Genomic DNA, 23,620 nt, shown 5'->3' on the forward strand with positions numbered 1-23,620 from the left:
CAAAATGTAGTGCGTGCCACTGGCATCTGTTCAGCAGAGGCTGGGGATCATACAATGCACAGGGCAGGTCCCCCCCGCAACGCAGTGAAGAATTATCCATCCTAAAATGTCAATAGTGCAGAGGTTGAGAAACCCTGAGCTAAGGTGACCAGGAGGCAGCTGGAAGTGGGCCCAGGATTCTAAAGAATGATCAGGCCTTAACAGAAGTGAAGAGTGACCTTTGTAAATAGTGTCGCAACATGACAAGGAGGAGAGGCAGGAGGGAGGAAAGGAAGGAAACCAGGATCTGTGGTCATGATGGAAGCCACGAGTTTCCAGGAGGCTGACAGCACCAAATGTTAAACACAGGTGTGAATAAGGGGATCCTTTAAAGAACAACTTGGGGGTTGTGACCAGGAACCTGAACTGCTAACTAACTGTGGACCCTGCCAGGAAGAAGCAATACTACCTCCTGGTAGGGGATTCTGGGTAGCACAAAAATGGACCCTGAATCGACGGAGGCAAAGTTTGATCCTATTTCTGTGTAGAATAAGAGAAAGAATCCCAGTGCAAGTTGGGAGGGGAAATGGCATGGCATACGTGTGACCAGGAAACTGATGGTCTCACAGACAGGAGGGTGGCAGCGAGGCCAGGAGGACAAAGAGAACTGGGTGCCCTGTGTGCTCCGCCACTACTTGGAAAAGCCACAGATCTCTCTGAGCCATGGGCTCCTCATCTATGAGTTTAAAGGGCTGGATTAGATTACTTTTATCATTATTTTCAGCTGTAAAAGTCTTCAATTCTAGATTTTGACAGAAAGGGGGTTAGACACAAATGTGGGTTATGTGACCATACGGGTTTGCATGGGGCTACGGGCAAGAGTCACGGCATAACACTCTGTAGTTACTGAAGCCTGATGTTGACATTTAGGACTTCCCCAAAGTGTTGGGAAGTACAACTTTTCTACACGGCAGTGAAAGTGCAAATCTGCCTAGGCTGTACTGAGAACACACTTGCATACATAGATTCATACTCTCTCTGCAGCTCTACCCCATGTGAGAATTTATTCTAAGGAGATAATCAGAGAAGTGAAGGAAGATGTTAAGAATGGGGGAAAATAGAAATCATGTTAGCAGGAAAAGTTAAAGACAAAGGGTATCCATATAATGGAATACTACACAGTCGTTTAAAACGAAGATACTCACTAACCTAGAAAAAGTGCATTGTTATGTATGAAAACAAAAACAGGCTACAAAACAGCTAGTAAGCACATCTGATCCACCCTCCACGAAGAGGTCCACTGAGTCTACACAGCCAGGTGGGGATCCAGGCATCAAGGGATGTAGCAGTTGGTTGTCTCTGAGGCAGATTTCAGGGTATTTCATTTTCTTAATGTTTCAATTTTCTATAACAAGCATGCATTGTGTTTGTGTACTGGAAAAGTTTAACACTATTAAAATGCTCCCAACTAAAGAAAAGGTTCAAGCCACCTGAAAATGCCTGATTTCCTCTCATTCGAGTGGGGATGTCAGCTCCTTTGGGGCAGGATAGGACCAGGTACTGGCTGCAGCCCCGGGGTCTGGTTCCAGCATCTCCCTACAACATGGGACAGGCTGAGGCTTCACTTAACCAAGCTCACCATGGCCAAATCCACGACAGTGAAGGCAGGCCAAGGGGAGAGGGCAGAAGGGAGTTGCAGGATGACAGAAATGGGGAGGGAGGAGGTGGCCCAGTGGCCTCTCTCCTTTACCTCTCAGGGCAGCAGAGCATGGGGTTGGCTCCTCACTGGCCCTCAGCAACTGCTGCCCTGGCCTGGGCAAGGAAGCTGGGCTGTGAGTTAAAGGTGTTTGCTGGTAACTGGCTGTTTTTAAAGATTCCATTCTCTGCTGGCAGCGACATAACTAAAAAATACTAAGTGGGTAGAAGATATTGAAAAGGAAAATAGTTTCTCTTTATTTCCTTCTCAAAAGAAAACAAGAGAAGAAACACACTAGTAAACATGCTGGAGGACATGAATAAACCTTTGAGTCGGTGCTCAGACCACCCACAGACAAATCACCTGGGGACTCCTTAAAAAATGTCCTCTGCTTGCCAAGGCATCTGGCAGGAAATAGCCAGTGGGGGCCTCCTTTTGAAAGCACCCTGCTCTCAGAGTTTGAACCTTCAAAGACCACAGGGAGCCAAGCTGGGGTTCCCTTCCCACTTGGGGTTTCCTTCTAATTTGGATGCTGTGGAACAGGGCTAGACTACTCAATTCATACAAACACCAGACTGGGCCCCTTGTGGTGAAAACCCTTTCAGTGCCCCTCACTGCTGAGGAGGAAAGTCCAGGCCTCCTCACAGGACATTCAGTGCCTGTCACAGGCTGCCACTGCTGACCTCTCCAGCCACACCCGTGCCACAGCCGCTGACACTCTACTCTCACCCCAACCTGCTTGCCTCTGCACACATCTAAGACCCCCAGGAGAGCACATACCTCTTCATGGGTCAGCAGCAGGCACTGCCTCCACCTGCACTTTCAGCCCAGAAGTTTCTGCCACAGAGGCCACCATGATGCTTAGAATCTTCTACGCATTTACTGTGCACAAAAGGGCAGGGACAGCATCTTGTTCTCCTCTGTACTCCCAGAGCTTGGCACAGGGAAGGTGCTTACTGAATGAACTCGAAGCTCAATACGCATTTCTGAATAATGGGCAGACAACCTATGCATCACAGAGCTGGCTTCCCCATGGAGACAGCTAAGGGACAACTCTTTCAGCCAGGGTTTGGGACTGTGTCTCTCCTTCTACTAAGAGATCAGACTAATGACACAACCAGGACCCTCTGGAATCAAGTGTGAGCCAGGAACAAAGAAGGGGTTTCCAGGGCTGGAGAATGAGTCCAGAGAACCCCCCCCCCACCAGTTCCTAAAGGTGCTAGGTTGTATCTTCTCTTGATAGGCATACTTCTCCAGCAACCCCCCCCGCCGCCCGCCCAGAAAAAAACCCAGATAAAATGATGTCTTTGCAGATGGGGAGGTCAAGATGCCAAGAGGCATGAACCACACTTCTACAGAATAAGCTGCTCTCATACAGAAACAGATTTTTAAAAAACCACTCACAGGCTATGACGAAAGTCACCACAGAATGAAAAGTTGGTTGGCTGGTGGTTAAGGAGCAAACTGCTTACTTACAGCACCCCTCTCCTTTCCAGCCTTCTGAACTTCAAAGCACCTCAGAGATCATTCTAGGATGTTGGGTCTTCACTTTTAGGGATGATGGGTGTGACCCTTTGAGGGGGAAGGTGGTATAAGGTAGACTTGGGGTTCTCCTTAAAGCTTCCCCACTATTTTCTGTGCTGAATACTCTCCTATCGACCAGTTGAGTAACCTTGGGCAAATTACCATCCAGGGCCTCAGTATCTCATTAGTAAAGTGGGTTAGTTGGAGACTCACGCTTTGCAGAACTGCTCTAAGCATGAAATAAAACGTATGCGATACGGCAAGCGCTGAGAAGATGCCCAAAGGTTTGCTTTCTCACCTCATTTACTTTGCTCCTAAGAAGAGAGAGAGCGCGCGCGCGCACGCACACACACACACACACACACACACACACACACAAACTCTGATTCCCAGCCTACTCTCAGCACAAGAAGCCTCATTGCCATCTCTGCTCTGTTAACAGCCAGATGAAATAGGCCTGTGTGGGAACATCACCCATTGTTTCCATGGGAAATGGCTCTGAGGTTCCAGGCAGCCCCATCCACGCAGAAACCAACTTTGGGAACAGCAGCCACTTGGCTGTGGGGGTGGCTGAGCTGGTTCCCATAGCAACCACTGCTTCCAGGGCCCCGCCCAGGCCACAGGCTGCATGGCAACCCAAACCGTTGTTCATACTGAAAACTGCCTAAAAGGCAATATCGCTTCCTCAATAATTTTAATGACATGTGTACAAAAACCTCAGGCATCTGTAAATGGAAAAATAAGTTCATTTGGCTGTTGTCTGCCTCTTGCTCCCTTTCTTTCCCTATGAGTAGAACCTTCTGGCGTGGTTTGAAGTTGTTTCCCTGAATGCTAAATTTACCATGTCAAACAGACTGTAAGCTACATGAGGACAAGAGTCACACCCTCTCATTCCTTTGCCTCTCACAGGGCCAGGCCGGGCCCAACACACGGGAAGCTCAGTCTCTACTCACACTGCCCTCATCACTGCCCCAGTGCGGACTTCCACCCACACAGGCCTCCCTTGTGCTAAGAAGCAGGGGGTCACACCCATCCTTCTGAAAGGGGCCGCCTCACACCCCTAGGAAGTGGGTTGCTGGGTGGACTGATCACCCCAGTATAACCTGTTCACTCAGTAATCTCAAAGTTTGTGGGGTGGGTCTCAGATCTCCCAGGAACAGTCTGTGTAAAGGCCCCATGGTTCTCAGTGGAACAGCTTGGGAGGCCAAGAACAGCCTTAACTCAGCTACGCAGTCTAAGTTCCACAGCAGCCTCCAATACAGACTCCCTGTGTGACCTCGGGCAAGTTTAACTTCCTGGTGCCCAGTTTCCCCATCTATAAAACAGAAGAACAGGCCCCAGGAAGCTGTAAGGCCCCAGTGAGGGAAACTTGGAGGGGCCCTCAGCAAGGGCATATGCGTCGACAAAGTCGTTGGGCCCCTGCTTTCCCTTCAAGCTGGTAGGCTTTGGCGATTTAAACCATTTCCTTGCCCCATCCACAGCCCTGGGGAAGGAAGGGCTTCCAGAGGACCTGATGTGGTGACAGATATAAATGCCCAGGACAGCAGCAGGCCCCAGCAGCCCTCACAAAATGGCAAAATGGTAGGGTTGGGTGGTTCTTACCCCTCATGAAATTTGCCTCTTCTCAGGTTTCCAGGTTCTAGGGCTTCTACAAAGCTCGTTTCCCAAAACGTTAGCCTAAATCCACTGTGCCTATTGTTTTGTGGGACCAGTGCATGTCAAATGAATGGCTTCGGCTACAGATGTTGCCAAGAAGTCCACAGGCCCCCTGGCCACTCCATGCACTCCACCCTACCCAGCACCACTTCCAAAACAGTGTCCTATGTCCTGGCTGGGAAAATGGTGCCCAGAAGGAGCTGCATAGCAACAACAACGCCCACCCTTAGCGGACACCTGCTGTGGACTGGTTAGATACCAAAGGGCATGTTAGAACTGTCACGCTGCACTGTCCCAAATTCCTTTGGCTGCATCACATGGCTTTTCTTTTCTTAGGGTAATGTCTTCACAATTCACTACCCTACAGGGCACTCTATCACTGTTGCTGCTTCCCTTGGCCCTGACCTTAGGACCACAGATTCTCAAAGGCTGGGCCAGTGGCCAATCCAGAGGCTCTCCCAGAGACACTGCCAACTTTATTGAAGGTTTGACATTTACTGCTCTTTGCTTCTGTACTTCTATACTAATTTTTTTAAAGAGTCCCCCTCACCCCATCAATTAAATGGCAAGTTTTTTAGGTAAATCAGGCTAGAGGGGGAGGACACATTCCTTATTAACGGAGCTCTTAGGAAAGTGAATGGACTTTCATTCACACTGAGCCGAATTAGGCCTGGGAAGCTAATCTCATCTCTATGATGTCTGGGTGTGCCCAACCCAGAGGGATGAAGACTCGTTGAGGGCAGTGACCCATCCCATGTGAAGGAAATGGCTCCACATTCCAGGAGCTGCCCTTCCCTTCTGCACAATTCCCAGAAATGGGCAGCTTCGCCAGAGCGCTGACCTGCAGGCTGTGCATAAATGGCATGTGACCCCATAGGGGTCTAGGCCACTTGGCATCCCTTAAGGCTTCATTCTCTGCTCCCCAGGACTTTGCTCCAGCCCCTTGTTTCATATCTTTGCTAAGCCAAGTGTGGCACCATCATTGGGCCTCTCAACTCCTCTAAAAAGCCACCAGTGCTTTTTAGCTCACTCCATTATTAAGCCTTAACCACCCACACAACTGTGTATGTAATTTAATGCTGTAAACATCAAGTCTAGATGGCAAGTAGGTGGCACGAGTGCTGCTCCTCCCCATTCCCAGAGCCCCTGCAGACAACACTGATGGATCAAGGTCCCATTCCTTGTCAACACAGGACTCTTGGCAGCAGAACACAGTGACTGCTCCAGAGAGAAAATCTGTTTGCTGCCCCAGATGTAACCCACTACCCTTCTGGTTCCCTCTAAAACATCCCACTTAGTGGCCATCCTTTTCCATGGGAAGGGCTCAGGACCTTTAGGGGTAGCCTGCCTGGTGATCTCTGGAGCTCTCTATTTCCAAAGTTTTTTGTTAATCTACCAATCCCTGCTTTTCTTCCAGTCTCAACTCCTCTGCCAGGAGCATACCTGACTTCTGTCAGCAGAGCAGGGATGATCAGACAGAAGTCCAGAGATCCAAGCAAAGGCCAAGGTTGAAGTAAGTCAGGGAGGGACACTGTCCTTGGACTTACTCATGGCCCCCAAGTACCACACGTTTCCTCACATGGCAACCGTCAATACCTAGGTCTTTCCCACCAATGTACAGGCGCCTCTCGAACAGGACTCAGGGCGTAGCCATCTGTGACTCAGCACTATGAGTCTCAGAGTAGGTGTGCAGAAACCACCTGCCATGACAATTATAATTACAACAGTGATCATGCGAAAAGCAATAGGAACGTTTAAGATAAGCAATGTGTCCGATGCTGTTGGAAGATTAATCTTCACAATAACCCTAGGAGGTACAGATTCTGATTTTACAGTTGAAGAAACTGAGATATGGAGAAGTAAAATAACTTTGGAAGATCACCCAGCTAGAAAGAGGCAGTGTCAGAATCTGAAAACACACAGTATGGTTCCAGAGCCACTGCCAGCCCATGGTGCTAGGCGTCCTCTGCTGGCTAGGGGCTGGAGAGTATGAGTGTGGAGTCAGGCCAGGGCAGAAGGCAGCTGATCCAGGAGTGCTGGGAAGAGGTTAGCAGTAAGCTGGGAGGTGGTGTCAGAGTCTGAAATGCTCCCAGCATCAGACCACTGCCCATGTGGCAAATACCAGTCATCAAAAATAGACACTTCTCACCCCAGCACCCTAGATCCAGGCTAGGAAAGCTTGCTGACCAGGGCATAGATCTGGTATTAGCAGGTAGCCCTCCACCCTGAAGACTAGTGAGGAGACTGGGGGCACCAAGCTGAAACCCTTATTTCTAGCACCTCTGTTTAGACCCTTCCCCCCATATGGGTCCCTGCCCCAGTCTTGGCCCATCTCCCTGTGGTCCTACACTCAAGCTGCTCCCTGCCCAGCTCAGGACTGGCCCCTCAACTGGAATTCCTGGCCAAGGAGCTTGAGCTACACAGCCAGCCTGCAGCCCTAGGCGAGTTACTTTCTGGACCTTGGTTTTCCTTTCTGTAAAAGTAGGGGCAGTGGCAGCATTTGCCTCATGGTGGCTGTGAAAGGCTATATTTATTTGCTTGGCCCAGTATCTGGCACATGGTGGCTGTTCAACAGACATCAAGTTGTTACCATCATCAACATCCTTCTTTGAAGTCCATCCCAAGTCCCTCCTCCTGCTTCTCAAAAGCCTATCTTGAGTTCCTTGAGCGCCTTGCAAACTGGCAGATTCCATCGGTGACAGCTCAACACAGCTCAGCCTCCTACCACTCCCTCCTCGGAAGGCTCCCATGCTGATCTGTGTGTGGGGCTCAGCTCCCTGACTTTGCCTGGGAGGGCCGCACACATGTCTCAGCCGGCCACTGAATCCCTACAGCAATGCCCGGGACAGCAAGTCCTCCAAGACTTGCTGAATGAATGGTGGATGAAAGGGAAGCTCCTCAAGACAGCTCCTCAGATGCCTTCTTTTGCATTTCTCCAAGTAGTTAGGAGTTGCTTGTTCATACTCCTGAATGTGTGTGGAAGAGAATGTGGAAGATACCAAACTGCCAGCAAGTTCAACATGAAACAAAGTTCTCCCTCTGATTTCTAAATCCAGAAGAGCTATCCATCACAGAACCTAGCCACACTCTGGGTATCCTGTGGTTTGTGGGGGTATATCCTCTAACAGGTCACATGACATGAGAAAGGTCCCAGTTTTACGTGAGCCCAGAGAAGGATGAGCAGGAGGAGTAAACCGGGTGAGGAACCAGTGTTGGCCACCCTCCTCTCAAGACACGCATGCTCAGGCTCTGTGGGATCACACACATCCAGTCAATGCTCAGAGCACCTCCTGTGTGCTTGGTCCTGGGAACTGCAAATACCAATATAAATGAGCCTGAACCCAGCCCAGCCCATGGGGCTCACAGTATGTGTTTTGCGGGGGAGGCAGGCAGAAGATTATGGTATATGGGGTAATACAGGAGCATAGGAGCAGGAGACATCTCACCCAGCCTGGGGGTGCTGCAGAAGGCTTCCTGGTAGAAGTGATGCAGAATGGAGTCTTAAAGTAGCTATTATCCAGGTAAACAATAAGGACAAGCATGTTCCAGGTAAAGAATAGAAACGACAAAGGTATAATGCATGGAGGCAGGAAAAGCCAAGGAGGCACTGGTACTGCAAGCAACATGACGTGGCTGGAATGTGGAGTGTATGTGTGCATGGCAGGGGTAATGGGTATGGAGGGTAAGAGTGACAGGGGTGGAGGTTACTGCTGGCTCCCTCGAAACTAGAGATCTTCATCTTTACATTCCCTACACCATGCACAGTGCCTGGCACACAGTGACTGCTTAATAATTATTGCATTGTGAAGAAACAAGTGTCCAAGGCTGCAGGGCCGGGCAGGAGAGGGTATAAAGCATGATGGGCCTCACATGCACTGGAGGCCCCTGAACCTTGCCCGAGCCCCAAGTCCACAAGGGAGCACAATGAAGGCTTGCTGGATGGGTGCCTAACCAAACAGTGCCCCTGCAACTCTTTTTGATGACCACACTGAGGTTAACCAGCAGGAAAAGCCCAGCAGAGAGTGGATGAATTACACAGGACAAACTTGAAGTGCTCCAGAACCTCAGAGGAGGGGAAGGGGATGGGAATAGGGTCAAGGAGGAACAGGTAACCCAGGTTCAGCCACAAAGGCCTGAGGCAGAAAGCTGTGGGGAAGGGTTATTATCCCCATTTTACCAAGGGGAGAGAGGCATTCTACCAAGGGTATGGGCTAGTGAAAGGAGAAGCTGGGATTAGGCACCTAGGCCTGGCAACTGCAGAATGAGAACACTGACCCATTCGGCCCCCAGCTTGTCCGCTGAGCCTGGTGGGTCTCAGCGGCTCTCAGAACCAAGGAGTTGGTAAGGGCCTCAGTGTCTAAGGGGCCACAGAACTTTCAGAACAATATGCCCCGCTGGCCTCCCTGGCTCACAGGAATGCCTGCTACCTGGCCACCTGGCCTCTGGGGTCCTGCTCCAGCCCCCCACAGTGCCCCCTGCCCACCAACCAACAGGGAGGGTGGGAAAGAACTCAGTCCAGGGTGAGGGGCAGGGCGTGAGCTCCTTGAGGGCAGGGCTGCATCAGGCTCACAACTTCTTGGAGTGGCAGCTGAGGAAAGAGAGTAGGAAGTGGTTTTATTTTTTAATCCTTGTTCTCAGTCCCTGGGGGTCTATTAATCTTTTCCTAGCGCTGGGGCAGTCTCACCCGAAGTGAAGGAGGAGGACTCCTGCAGCCTTCCATAGGAATCTGCTTGGAATTGGGAAGGTCACGCTGGTGGTCACCCCACCGGGGAGGGCCGGCCTCTGCACACTCCGGGGTTCCCCAGACTGAGGATCCTTGGCCTCCCCAGAGCCTGGCAGGCTGCTGTCCTCCCACTCCCAGCCCCCACTCTGACTCCACTGTGCCCTCTGCTCAAGGAGCCCCGGACCTCCTCACTGCTCTGCCCCACTGCTCACACTCAATCCCGCACAAACGGGATTCAGCCAGCACCTCCCTCACCTCCCCAAGGATGGGCTCCTTTGCCCACCTCTCTGCCCCAAACTCTCTTCCTCTTTCTCCCCTGGCAGCACGAACAGCCCTTAACCCTCTTCCTCTTTCTCCCCTGGCAGCACGAACAGCCCTTAACCCACTTCCTATGCCAAGGCCTACTAAGGCCACCCACGCTGTGGCCCATGCCCGCCCCTGGCCTGAGCACCCTCCACCAGCGATGTCCCATCCACCACTCTAGCATTATCACTCCCCAACTAACCCGAGCACAGAGTCTCCTGGAACGCCACCCATGGGTACCTGAAGCTCTCCCCACTGACCACAACAAGTAAAAGCCTTGTCTTTACCTCTGGGCACCCCGGAGCCCTGGCATAGCTTTCTGCTCAGAGACGCTCCAGTGTGTCTTTTGTCTACATTTCCAAACGCACGAGTGGTACTGGCAGCTGGCTGGGAGTCTGGCTTGGGTAGACAGTAGGGCAGAGGTAATGTGGGCACTATGTCTAGGCCTTTCTTGAACTGCCCCAGTCCCCCTTCCCCTTGCACGGCCTCTGCTCTGCTGATCCCTGGTCTAGTGTCCTCAAGGACAGGGATGGTACCCAAGTGTCAGGTCCTAATCACAGGGAATGGGACCTGACACTTGGGTACCATGAAAGTGATTTCTTCCTCCAAGGCCCTCTTCTACCCACCAAGGTCTCCTTCCACTGAGCCACTGAGCCTCCATCTGTAGAATGCCAGCCAGGTGGCAGGCGACAGCACAAGTGCTCCACAGCCATTATTCCATGTGACGACTTAAGACACTTCACCACAGTCAGTTTAGCCTCTTCGGGGACCGTGAAGGTCAGAGAGGCTCTGGTTTGTCCAAGGCCGTCTCTCTGACCACAAAGCTCGGCATGCCCCTCCTCATCTGCCCTCAACTCTAGGAGCTGGATGTTACTTCACAGTCACATTCCTCTGCTGGAGTGGGACAGGGAACAGAGGGCCATGCCTTGTCTTTACCTCTGGGCACCCGAGCCCTGGCATAGCTTTCTGCTCAGAGATGCTCCAATGTGTCTGCTGTCTACATTTCCAAACGTACAAGTGGTACTGGAGGCTGGCTGGGAGTCTGGCTTGGGTAGACAGTAGGGCAGAAGTGATGTGGGCACTATGTCATAGGCCACACAGGACCTAGAGGACTGCAGTGGCAGGTCTCGTGAAGGACATACCATGTGAGAGGTCCCACTGGACACATGTGGGTACCAGCCCAGCAAGAGGAGTGGCAATGAGGGGTCTTGCCTTGCTGTCCAAATTCCCAAAGCACTGAGGCCCCACCAGCACCAGGGCATGGCCCCCTGGCCGGCCCTGCCTTCTGAGCTAGGGATGCCTTCCCACACCTGGCCCCCGGAGCACAGCTAAGGTTGTCCCTTAACTCCTTAGCTGTCCCAGCCCAGAGCTGCTCATCTCATGGAGTTACATTGTTCCACCAGCCCCCTCTGGTAAGCGCAAGAGAAGTGCAGGGTGGTGACAGAGAGGAAAGGGAAGGCCTAGATGCCAGGGCCAGGCATCCCTCTGCATTTCACAGGCCGCTACCTGAGAGCCGGATGCTTCCTGACTGGTCTCCCATCTCAACTGCTTTACCCTGCAGTAGGAGAAAGAAGGAATCATGAACCAAACGGACATCTCAAACTCACATGCCGGCAGAGGATGGGTCAATAAATGACAGAACGGGGTAGCACAGGCAACAGGGAGTAGTGGGGCTTGTGCAAACAGGAGATTACTGATACCCCGCACCAGCTGACTGCTGCAAGGTATTATCTGCCATGAGGCTGCCAGACAGTCTAAATTTTTAAAGGATAGCCAGCAATCAGAGTCTCTGCGAAAACTCAGATTTCCAGCTATTTTAATATTTTAAATACCACCCGCGAAAAAGTTTTACACAGTGTATAACCCAAATAAATCAATGCTCTGTCCTCACCCCTTCTTGAGCAAACACACATCTGAGCAGTGCGGCCGTTCCAAAGCAGACAACTCTTCGCACTGCCTTGGCCTGGCCTGGCTTTGGTGCAAGGAGGTGTGAGATCAAAGGAAATGATCTCACTAAAGACAGCAGCGGCAGGGGTTACTTGGCCTGTAGGAGATGGGCCAGCCTGGCATTCTGCAGGGAGAGGCACACAGCCATCCCAGGAGTGTGTCAGAGCCCAGGGAAGTGGAGGCCAAAAAGGCACATTCAAAAAGGCTGCTGCTTTGCTTTGTTTTCATTATTTATATTTAAGATGTTAGGTATCATTAATGAAGAACGTGAAAATGTTTGTGCTTCACCAAAATGAGAAAGACACAGGGTCTAGGTTCTTTCTTGAGGTGGGGAGAGGCGATTCAGTCTCCATGTTTAAAAAGTAACCAGACTGCAGAGAGATGGACTGAAGCCAAATAAAAGGGAAACTTCCCGAAAACGAGTCAGGCATGGCAATAAGTGTGGGATTTTCCTCTGCAAAGGTCTGTGAAGCAGGCTTGGAGGAAAGAGGACTGGCCGCCTAGTTTTGGAGTGGAGAACCAAGCTGGAGGTGGGTGGGATGGCTTCTCAGGGACCCTTCCAATCCCAGGGTTTTAAGCGCACTCAGCTGGAAAGGTAGAAGGCCACTTTTCACATCTCCCTCCCCAAGTCCTAAATGACTGCTGCATTTCTCCCCGTCAGTGACCAGCCTGGCTGCTCCACTCCTGCAGGGCAGGGCCTGTGCAAAGGTCAGTACTGGCTGGGGGGCCTGGGGGGCCTGGGGAGAGCTTTCCACCCCTCTGCTTTCTACATATAGCACTTTTATAAAATGTCATGAATGAAAGTCCCTCTGCTAGCTGTATAACTTGGGCCTAATGAAAATCCTCTCTGTGCAAAACTATTGTTAGTGGGTGGTAGCAGCCACCAGCTGGCAGTGGAACCAGGCTGGGCCCTGTGGCCAGGCATGATCATAATAATGACCGTTTATTAAGCCCTGACCACATGCTAAGCACCTTACATATACTCCCCTGACACCCACTGCACCCCAGACTACATGAGATTATTATCAGGGTCTCCCAAAGCACCCAGCTGTCGGCCTTGACAGCTTCTTGTGCGCTGGCATTTAATTGCTTATTTACGATGTAATGGGTCTTCCCCACTAAACCGTCATCTCCATGTGGGCAGAGTCCACCCTCTGTTCTATTCTCCACAGTATCTCCAGTGCTCAGTACATGTCTGGCACAGAGAAGGTACTCAGTAAATACTGTCAATCTATATCATCTCCAATCCTTATACTACAAAATGTTCTACCAGGAAAGGGAAAAAATTAACACTTGGCTTTGCCCTGGTCATTAGGAGAAAACTGACGTGGTCTGGCTAGTAATAATGACAGCTTAATAATCCCAGAGCTTCTGCTGGTTCTTACTGTAGGTAAAGGTATAGGTCTAGAGTGCATAATTCTTATTTAGATGAGTTCTTTAATGCCCCCTTTATATCTTTTTTTTTTTTTTAAGACAGAGTCTTGCTCTGTCACCCAAGCTGGAGTGCAGAGTGGTACAATCGTGGCTCACTGCAGCCTCTGTCTCCTGGGTTCAAGCAACTCTCCTGGCTCAGTATCCCAAGTAGTTAAGGCACACACCACCAGGCCTGGCTAATTTTTGTAGTTTTTAGTAGAAAAGGGGTTTCATCATGTTGGCCAGGCTGGTCTCAAACTCCTGACCTCAAATGGTCCACCCACCTCGGCCTCCCAAAGTTGGGGGGATTACATGTGTGAACCACCACACCCAGGCCCCTGTACATCTGACAAGGGCAGCCCACAGCCTAGTCCAAGTAGATTGTAATCCTTGTTCTGCAATCAGAAGTAATGGAAATTTGGAGTTTTTCAAAAGGTCTGGGGAAAAGTGTCCAGGAAAATTGGTCCCTGGAAAGCAGCAGTAAACTAGGTTTGAGGAGACAGCCACAGAGATGTTCTCCAAGGGTGTGACCAAGCAAGGGGAGGATGTCTGACACTCATTTTTAACTTCTGCCCTGATCTGGGCTGCAGACAACCCCCTTCTTAAAGGCCCTTGGTGAATGCCTATTATATACAATAGCAGTGGCTTAGGGGGTGCAGAAACCTTACTGTATGCCTGTGGGACCAAGTGGAGTGGAGGCCAGATGGCCAATGGGCATGGTCCATACCCTGAAATCTTCAGAATACTGCACATGGGCAGGGTTTTCATCAATACTTGGGCGATTTTTAAAGAAAGCAAATGATACCCTCAGAAAATTTCTATGAGGAGAAAATCCTTTGGAAGCATTAAGAAATACTGGGGGATACACGTCCCCATTTCCACATGTCAGGTGAGAGCCTGACGCAGTGTAACTGAACTAGAGAAGAAAGGGCACAGAGTGTGGCTGGGACATCCCCCCATTACAGATATGGAAGAGAAGGCTGCAGAGGCAGAGACTCACACAGACGAGTAGTGGGGCAGAAATTGAAAGTCCCTGAGTCCCCAGGCTGCCAACTCTGCAGCCCAGCTGGGTGGCCTCAGACCCCTCCCTGCCTGAACACCAGGCATTGCCAGAGACCTTGCTTGGGGCAAGGGAGGCCCCACCTTCTCCTTCCACACAAAGCAGCTCTCCCAGCCCTGCCCATCTTTCCTATTTACCCACCCCAACCCTAAATAGAAAAAGTCCCTGTTAAATGCTCTATTAGAATAGTTATTTTGTTGAAGTGCCAAGTGAACTGCTCCTCCTGCTCCCCACTTTCCATCCCTCCAGCCATCCCCAGTTGGGAGTCCAGAAATAAAACAAAGGCTTTGTTTCTTTATTTTGATTTCCTCCTAAAATCTCAAACATGCAGGAAACACCCACCCTGCCCCAGATAAGTAGACTCGGGCAGCTGTCCACTGCAGGGGGGTTGGGGGGGATGGGTCAGTGAATGGGGGTGGATGGGAAGGCTGTGATGCCAGCTGGTCTTAACTGCTTGGGAGTACCAGGGCACCTGGCCTCTCCCAGACTGGACTTCCTCAGTGGGAGCGTGAGACGGGCTAGCCCTTCCAGCTCTGCCCTAGGAACCTCAACCTGAGGAATGTGGGTGGGGAGGGAAGGCTGAGAAGCCCTATCTCATAGAGGTTTTTAAAAATATATGCCCCCAAGGCTTTGGGACCATGATCCCACCCTTCTTCCATCATCTCTGGTTATAATAAAGCAGACATTGAAAGAAGACCACGCTAGACTTGTGAGAGCAGTGTTGGCCAAGAAAGACAGCTTTGCCCATCTCCTCCTCGAGCCTCCATTTTCAGTGTAGTGAAAATATAAAGAGATGAATTTTTGGGTTCTCTAAAAAGGGAGCATTTTCAAGAAGACATGTTAAAATTCTAAAGGATTAGGAAAAAAATCTAAACTGAACTAAAATTAATTTTGCCTTTGAAATGAATACATAATGCTTTTGAGGGACAACAACCTGTCACCAACACCCCTTCATAAATGGTCAGCTCCTAAAGGGGTGGGGGAAGTCTCCTGAAGCCACTCGACTCTAGCAATCTCCCCACAGATCCACATGCCCACAAATACTTTTTTACATTTAATCTGTGCACTTGGTATGCTAGGGACAGCCTTATATACAGTATGCCAAGTGGTCTCTTTTTAAACCCAAACTTGTCTTTTAAAAGGTATGGCTGTAAGTATAACACATATGTAGATTTCTGTATAATCGCATAGGCACTGGTTGTATAATATGTTCAACTGCCTTCACTGATATGGCTTCTATTGCAAAATAAGCCCCAGTAAAGCTGGGCCTTCTGAGGTCTCTTGGCACCAGCCTTTGCTGACTTTTGTGGCATCTCCATCAGAACAAGGGAAAAAGATCTGGTGTTGCTCTTTTTTTTTTTTTTTTTTTTGCCAATCAGTTTGAGCTTATGAGGTTGCTCAGGTTAGCCTTGAACTGATGACCTCGCCTTCGCGAGCGCCATGACCTCCGGCGGGAGCCACTTTGGACCCCTACTCTTTTTTATTTTTATTTTTTGAGACAGTCGTTCTCTGTCGCCCAGGCTGAAGCACAGTGGCGCGATCTTGGCTCACTGGAACCTCCACCTCCCGGGTTGAAGGAATTCTCCTACCTCAGTCTCTGGAGTAGCTTGGCCTACAGGCGCATGTCACCATACACAGCTAATTTTTGTATTTTTAGTAGAGACGAGGTTTCACCATGTTGGGCAGGTTGGTCTCGAACTCTTGATCACAAGTGATCCTCCTGCCTTGATCTCTCAAAGTACTAGGATTACAGGTAGGAGCCACTGCATCCAGCCTAGTAGTGTTACTCTTTAGGGTCAACTCAGGGAAAGAAAATGTTTCAAGACATACTCAGCGCTTAATGAAGAGGACTTGCGGTCCCTCACAGGTCCCCACTTTCTTGGTCCTCAATAGTGATTGACAAGAATTTGCCCTGGATAAGGATGCCTTTCCACAAGTTTTTGAATCTTTCTGCACAGCTTTAAAAAGGAGGAGTTTACTCACTGTTCTAACTCATGGCAAGCTACATGCAAATAGGATCACGTAACCTTTCAGCTCAGGAGTCAATCAGTGGGTGGAAAGGAGAAGGCTGCAAACAGTCGGGTGAGAAGCTGCATCCTGTCATCATGAGGAGTTTCTATCTGCAGCAGCTGGCTCTGCTGCCTTGCTCCTGCTCGGCAGAGAAGGGCCCAGTACCAGGCACCTGGTTTTTTTCTGTGAAAGCTTCCGGAAGGGAAAGCTGTGAAGTTATGGATTAGAAAGTACTCCATCGTAAGTCTCCTTCTCTTAAAGTAATCCTATACCTTAGAATATAAAATGTATTTTGTGTCCAGGTGTGGCAGCTCATGCCTATAACACCAGCACTTTGGGAGGTCGAGGTGGGAGGATCGCTTGAGGCCAGGAGTTCAAAATGAGCCTGAGCAACAAAGGGATATCCTATCTCTACAAAAACTTTTCTTAAAACTAGATGGGCATAGTGGCACATGCCTATACTCTCAGCTACTCAAGAGGCTGAGGCAGGAGGATGGCTTGAGCCCAGGAGTTCGAGGCTGTGATAAGCTATGATTACTTCACTGCATTCCAACCTAAGCAACAGAGTGAGACCTCACTGCTAACAATAACAGCAACAACAAAGTATTTTGTTATCATTGTCATTTAGTTATAAAAAGAGAATTATGTTTTCTCTCTCTTCCAAATATACAAACTTAACATTAACATTACAGTTCAGTTTAGGCAGCTATGACTAAACCATGCTCTGGAGCCTGGCTAAACCCACAATGGTCAACACAAGTATTTGTGAGGATGGATGAACTTCTCTGATAAAGGTCACAGCCAAAAACACACGCTCTCCCCAGAGTGGCTTCTCCCCAGTGTGTCAGAAGCAGCAAAAGGCTCTTCAGTCCAGGAAGGCCCATTGGCAAAGTCATCACATTAACTGAGAACATGAAGCCCCCAGAGAGAGTCAATATATGAAAACCCAGGAGCAATGCTCCCAAAAGCCCACTGTAGGCTGAGGATGGGCCCAAACAGGCCAGGCCAAAGGATAAGGGGTGTGGTTTTAATTCCAGCCCTACTGTGAGAAGGATCAAGTGCAGACAAATGGTCATACCTGTTCATTTTGGGTAATGGGTACATGGTATTTGTTATATTATCCTTTACGTTTTTCTTTTTCAAAAAAAAAAAAAAGTACACAAATGATTTAGGGGTTCATTTGTGACTGAAAGATTAATGACAGTCAGGGAAGGCTCCTGCCAGCTAGGCACTCACTGCCTTTGTTTGCCAGCCAGCGTCTTCTGTACCCCTGCGGCTTCTGCCGCCTCACCACATCTTTGTGCACAGGCTGCTCCATCCTCAATCCCTGTGAGGTCTTTGCCCACTGCACACTGATTATGTAGAGCCACACACCTCCATGGGATATGTCCCCTAAGCACCAGGAGAGAAGGGATCGCATTTTTGGTCATCCAGTGCTGAGAACAGCACGGTGTAACAGAAGGAGCATGTGCTTTAGGAAGAGACAGACCATGGCCAGACTCCTTCCCGACTCTGCTTCTCAGGTTATGACTGTGGGTGACCTACTTAACCTCCTTGAGCCTTGGTTTCCACATCTATAAAAGGTTAACCGCATCTAACAAAATTGTTGTGAAGCTTAGAGATAGCGAATATAAAATATACGGTACAGGGTCCAGCCCACAAGTCTTTGCTGAAGGAAAGATGGATGGAGAGATGGATCAATGAATGGATGGGTGGGCGGATGCAAGAAAGGACAGACATACAGAGGGGCCGTTTTTAAACCATGACACTTGAAGAGCAGTTGAAGAAAGTAAAGCTGCTTATGCTGGAGAAAAGTAGGACTGCCAAAGGTTCATGTGGGACACACCTAGTGGGACAGGTTAAGGGGAGAAGGGACCAAACTTCCCAAGAATGAGAGAATCCCCAACTGCAGTGGACTGACTCAAAGGGTAGCAAACCTTGTGGCTCCAGAAGGGTCCAGGTGGAGTCAAAGACACATCCCTAATGGACTGTCAGGGAGGGAAGGACTCCCCTGCTGAAAGTTTCCCAGCCTTTCCTCAAGGAGTCCACTTTCACATTTGAGCCACATTTGTCTACTATTGTACTATGACTACCTTAAGCTGAAAACCAACATATGTTTAAAAATTTTGCTATATATTTTAACTTAAAATATTTCATTAGCCTTAATCTGAGGAAAATATCCATAAACAAACCCCAGTTTGTTGTGATGTATTTTTATAATACATTTAAATAAACTAGTATGTAACTGTTAAAATGAAGGATGCTGTATTCCACCTAAAATCATCTTCCCGCCACTATGAGAAATGTGCTCTACTGGGTATGACTCAACTTAATACACTAAGGGCGCTCCTTCTGGGTCTAGGATTCTGTCCTCTGAAGGTTGCTTGAATACTGGTAATGCTCTTCATTCTTCTGGCCCTTTCTGGTCTCCCAAGCATATTTTCATTTGTGCATTTTATCTAATCCCCATGACGATGATGAGGGCTGGAGAAGTCACAGATGGAGCCTGGGCCTGCGTAGCACAGGACCCAGACAAGGCCCTATAGATAGTCACCACGGCTGGAACCAGAGCTCCCAACTCTCCACCCACCCTACTTCGTTTGGCCGCTACATGCTGCACAGCCAAATTCATTCTTGGGGCTCTCCAAAATCTCACTAGCAACACAACCCATATGTAAGTCATATTGTTTCATCCCTCAAGGTAGCCTGATGCCAGGACCGTGACTGAGACTCAGAATGACACCTCAGCACCCAGTGATGACCCACATTGTCATGCAGCAGGCCCCACCTAGTAAAGCTACTAAGAATATTAAGGACAATGACAGGGACGTTAAGAAGCAAAATACAAAAAAAAATGTATTTTTATATATAATATATAACCAAAAAAATAAAACAATATGGATTGGACTAGAATATAAAAAATATTTTTTAATATAACAACAACAAAAAGAAGTAAAACACACATTGCTGCTTCATGACTCCTACAAGAGGAATGCTTGCAGAAAGCTGTCTTAGATCATGCTGGAAACAGCCCTAGGGGCTAAGTGGTGGGGGCAAGGGCAAGGAGGGCAAGGGTGGAATCTCTGGAAATAGGTGTAACCAGCAGCGTCACATAGGTAGTGGGAATGCTACTAGAGAATAAGAGATGGGGTGCCATGGAATGCGTGGCGAGTGCAACATGGTCTCCACCTGGGCCTGAACATCATCACCTCTGCTGAAGTATGAGAAAGCACCAGCACTGACCTCTTTGTCAGACCCACTGGCTGCCTGCATAGTCTTCAACTCACAGGCTGGGCAATGATAGCTGTCCCACTCTAGATGTGGCCCCCATCTCTGCCCTCTCAGACCACATTGGAGTGGCATGCTGAGTTGGCTTCACAATGGGCTCACAGAATAGGTCCGCCATGAATATCAGGGAAGTCACGTGCCTTCAGACCAGAGACAGGTAAGCTGGGATCCAGGGCTGGTTTTCAGAGATCCACGAATCCCCCGAATTATATGTCCAACTTTTACATCAGTTTCTGGGGCTTCTCATCAGCATATTAAAGACGCTGTGACTCAAGAAGACAAAACCCATTACTCCAAACTCCAGACCCTCAGCCTTTGTGGTCACCTGTCCCATGCAGGAACTTGCTGGAAGTGGCACTGATATCCCATTCCTGTGTACAGAGATCTCACAAGGGCAGAGAGCATCTTTGGGAGACCTGAGCTCTCTGTTATTTGGGGATGCAGCCAAAAGCATCCCTACTGATGCAGTACTACAGGGCTCAGAGGCATGATCCAAGACTTAGGAGGGCTGGCAGGGCCTCAGAGTCCAGCAACAAAATTCCTCTCAAAGCCTGAATTCTGTGCTTGGTCCCTAGACAATGGGTACCTGCCAGGTATCCCAGGTTTCACGGAACTCCTCCAGCTCCTTTCTTTTTCCCATCTCAAGATAAAGATGACTGTACCTTCTATGACTGCCCAGGGCCTGGCGGATGCAGAGCCTCTGGAACTCAATGCAAAACCCTCTGGACACTTAAGAACATTCCATTCCAGCATCATACAAGGATGGGTTCCCATTCAATTCACATGAGTATGCTTGTGCAAACCATACAATGTTCTTGAGCAAGTATGTTTTCAATTGCTTTCAGGGAGACGTACTCTGTATGGGGGCATTTCATTGGCAGAACAGATTACAATGATTAAATCAGATATGAAATATATTATGGAGACCACATGTCCCTGAGAACTCACTAGATCCAGGAGGCTGGTCAATATGTGATTCTGACTGAGGTTAGGACCAGTCATCCTAGGAGCCTAATTCATCAGAGATCAACAGTGATTCCAGGTGATCACTAGAGCTCCGGAACCAAACCAACCCCATGGGTAACTAACTAGTCAGATCAACTGATTCCAGGTGATCACTAGAGCTCAGGAACCAAACCAAACCCATGGGTAACTAACTAATCAGATCAACTGATTCCAGGTGATCACTAGAGCTCAGGAACCAAACCAACCCCATGGGTAACTAACTTGTTACTTTTTTTTTTTTTTTTTTTTTTTGAGACGAGGTCTTGTTCTGTCACCCAGGCTGGAGTGCAGCAGTGTGATCATGGCTCACTGCAACCTCTGCCTCCTGGGCTCAAGCAATTCTCCCGCCTCAGCCTCCAGAGTAGCTAGGACTACAGGTGTATGCCACCAGGCCAGGCTAATTTTTGTAGGGATGGAGTTTCACTATGTTGCTCTGGCTGCTTGTCACTTTATAAGTAGTTCAGATGTGAAATACCGGTAGCTAGAGCTAAGAATAACATAAAAGTTAAACTGTCACAAGATATCTTATGTAGGTGAAAACAGAGGTGGAAACTAGCAACTGTCTTATGGAGGAGCAAAGCTGACAGCGCTGGAGACAATGGCTTACTTCACCAGAGGGCCTTGACTACCCCCACCCCCTGCCTTTAGGAAATGCCGAGAGCACGAGGCTTGCTCAACACCTCCCTCCCCAGAGGCTGGCAGACCTCAAAAACCCCAGAGCATGAAAGCTCCATGCCTTCTACCCTGGCAGAAAAAGGACAAACTACACCATAAACTACACAGAGAGAAGTTAACTGACTGCTGGGCAGTTTGAACAGACCTAAGGGTGAAAACCATTACCCCAGACATTTTCAGCCTCAGTCAGTAGGGACATGTGATTTACAGGAAATTAGGAGGTTTACAAAATGTTAGCAGCTCAAGTTTCTTCCCTGGGAAAAGAAGCAGGAGAAGCTCTAAGAACTATATCCGAGAAAGTGCTTTGTTCACTGCTAAGCTTCTGACACAAGTCAGTTATTAATACCCACAGCTCACTGCCTCACACTTCAACCCACCAGTGAATGTCTATAGTGAATGACTATAAAACCATATATTATAAAACTCTAACACAGGCTGCACCAAAGCCTTCCCAAGCCCAGGACAGCCACGTGGCCAAAAGCATGAACTTCGGATAAGATCTTGGGCAAGCTGCTGGCTCTTTCTCTCACCCCAGGTCCTCCATCGTTTATAATAAACAAAATCTTTCCGGAGGTGTCTTGTCAAATGATGAGCAAATCCACTTCAAGTGCCTGGTCTTTGTAAGCCCTGTTGGTTGCTGTTATTACAGCCGAGCTTCAGAGCTCTTAATTCATATCTCCATCTTACTCCTGCTGCCAGAAAAACCTCTGGAGGCCACGATTCTGAGCCTTGTCAGCCACCCTCTCTGGTCAGGTCCAGGGCAGAGTGGGTCCTGGAGGAGCAAGACCAGGGAGGATTCACACTATCAGGGGCCACTGGGGAGTAGGGGCAATGCCAGAGCTCTATGATCAAGGCCCCAGTGGTCTTGATGGCCTTTGTCCACCTCTCCAGACTCCGCTTTGTCCCAGGCCAGAGTCTAGCTGGGCGTCCAGTGTCCATCCTGTGGCCAGACATCTAGGGGGCTTTCCCTCACCTCCCACTCTGGAGTAGGGACCCCTGGGGGCTCCCACAACCCGTGGGCTTACCAGATCTCAGCACTTACCACACTGGCTTGTCACTTTGTGCTCCTGCCTTCCCTGGGGCAGGACTGCTACCGTGTCTGACGCCCCAGCCAGGTCAGTTCAATGTATGAGCCCAGGCCCTAGTTGTGACCACAGCTCCAGCTCCCCAAACCTCCGGGAGCAGTGAAGGGTTGTTTATGAAGAGGCTGCGTTTTATTATTCAGATGAATTTGTCAACTCCCTGGAGGATTCCTCCTCCCGTTAACGCCATCTTAAGAAGGGGAGGTAGAGAAAGAGCTCCCCACCCCTCCCACCACGTCCTGCCGCCCATCTATACCCGCCGGGTTCTCGCCGAGGCAGCCAAGGAACCCAGGGGTGATTACCATGAAAGGGTCTCTTTGAGCGGCGCGCAGGCCCTCCCCACTGGGGGTCTCGGTCGTGGCCGATTTCCCGGACGCACACCGTTACGCTGGAGCCCGCGATGAGGGCAAAACGCCACGCACAGCCGGTCCCACAGCGCACCCCGCTAGCGGAGAGCGCGGCAGAGTCCGGAGAGCGGCCACACCTCCCGCCCCGGAACAAAGCGACGGCCGGGGGAGGCGGCGCGGCGGGGCCCCCTCCCCTCCAAGGCCGCGGGACCACTCACCGCGCGCTCCAGTCCCGGCTCGGCTCAGGCACTCAGGCCGCCCCCTGCTAGCCCGCGCCGGTGAGTAGGCAGCGCCGCGCCCGCCGGGCCCCGCGGCCGCCGGACTGACGGCTCCCCGCCAGCCGGCCGCTCCAGTCCGTCCCCGCCCAGGCGCCTCCTTAAAGCGACCGCGCCGCCAGCGTGCGCCCCGAGCGCCTCGCGCGCCGCGCATTCCTTATATTGCCACAGTGCCTGCTAAAAATAGAGCGCCGCGGCAGGGGAGCCCGGGCCGGGTGCCTGGACCCCGTTGCCCTCGCGTGCACCCCGGCCCCCAGGACGCGCGGCCTGCGAAATCCAGCCCACCGTGCCGAATTCCCTGGGCCCGGCAGGGCGCGCAAGCGAGCCAGGGGCTGGGGTCGGCGCCGCCGCCTCCCCCGCGGCCCCGCGCACTTACCCGATTCCGCCCGGGAGCTGGCTTTAAGGTGGACGCTGAATGGGAATTCGCCCCGGCCTCTTTAAGAGCCTCTGCGTTCCAACCTTTAAATCTCCGCTCCGGCCCGGCCAACTTCTGAGCCGACGCACGCTCTCCAGTCCTAGGCGAGCCTCCGCCGCCACCTTAGCCGCATTCCCTTCGAATCCGGAGACGTCTTTCTTCCCGATCCTGCACCAGCGTCTCTTCTAGGCCTTCTTGGTGCACAGTTCCAGGGCCCAAACT

The 23,620-nt window shown here is 50.3% G+C and overlaps 1 protein-coding gene across 5 annotated transcripts in view; it reads right to left on the minus strand.

Annotated features, from left to right (window-relative positions):
• Positions 1–23,620, minus strand: part of MRAS (muscle RAS oncogene homolog) — a 57,221-nt gene extending 33,601 nt beyond the window's left edge. For 2 of the 5 annotated variants that reach the window (XM_035277935.3, XM_035277936.3), the window contains exon 1: positions 22,927–23,115. The gene's annotated coding sequence lies outside the window, so the exon portion shown is untranslated. Of the gene's footprint in view, positions 1–22,321; positions 23,116–23,359 lie in introns of those variants that run through there. The other 3 variants (XM_017965805.4, XM_035277937.3, XM_017965806.4) reach the window with 3 other exon arrangements.

Source organism: Callithrix jacchus, chromosome 17 (genome assembly GCF_049354715.1).
Source record: "Callithrix jacchus isolate 240 chromosome 17, calJac240_pri, whole genome shotgun sequence".
Lineage (NCBI taxonomy): Eukaryota > Metazoa > Chordata > Mammalia > Primates > Cebidae > Callithrix > Callithrix jacchus.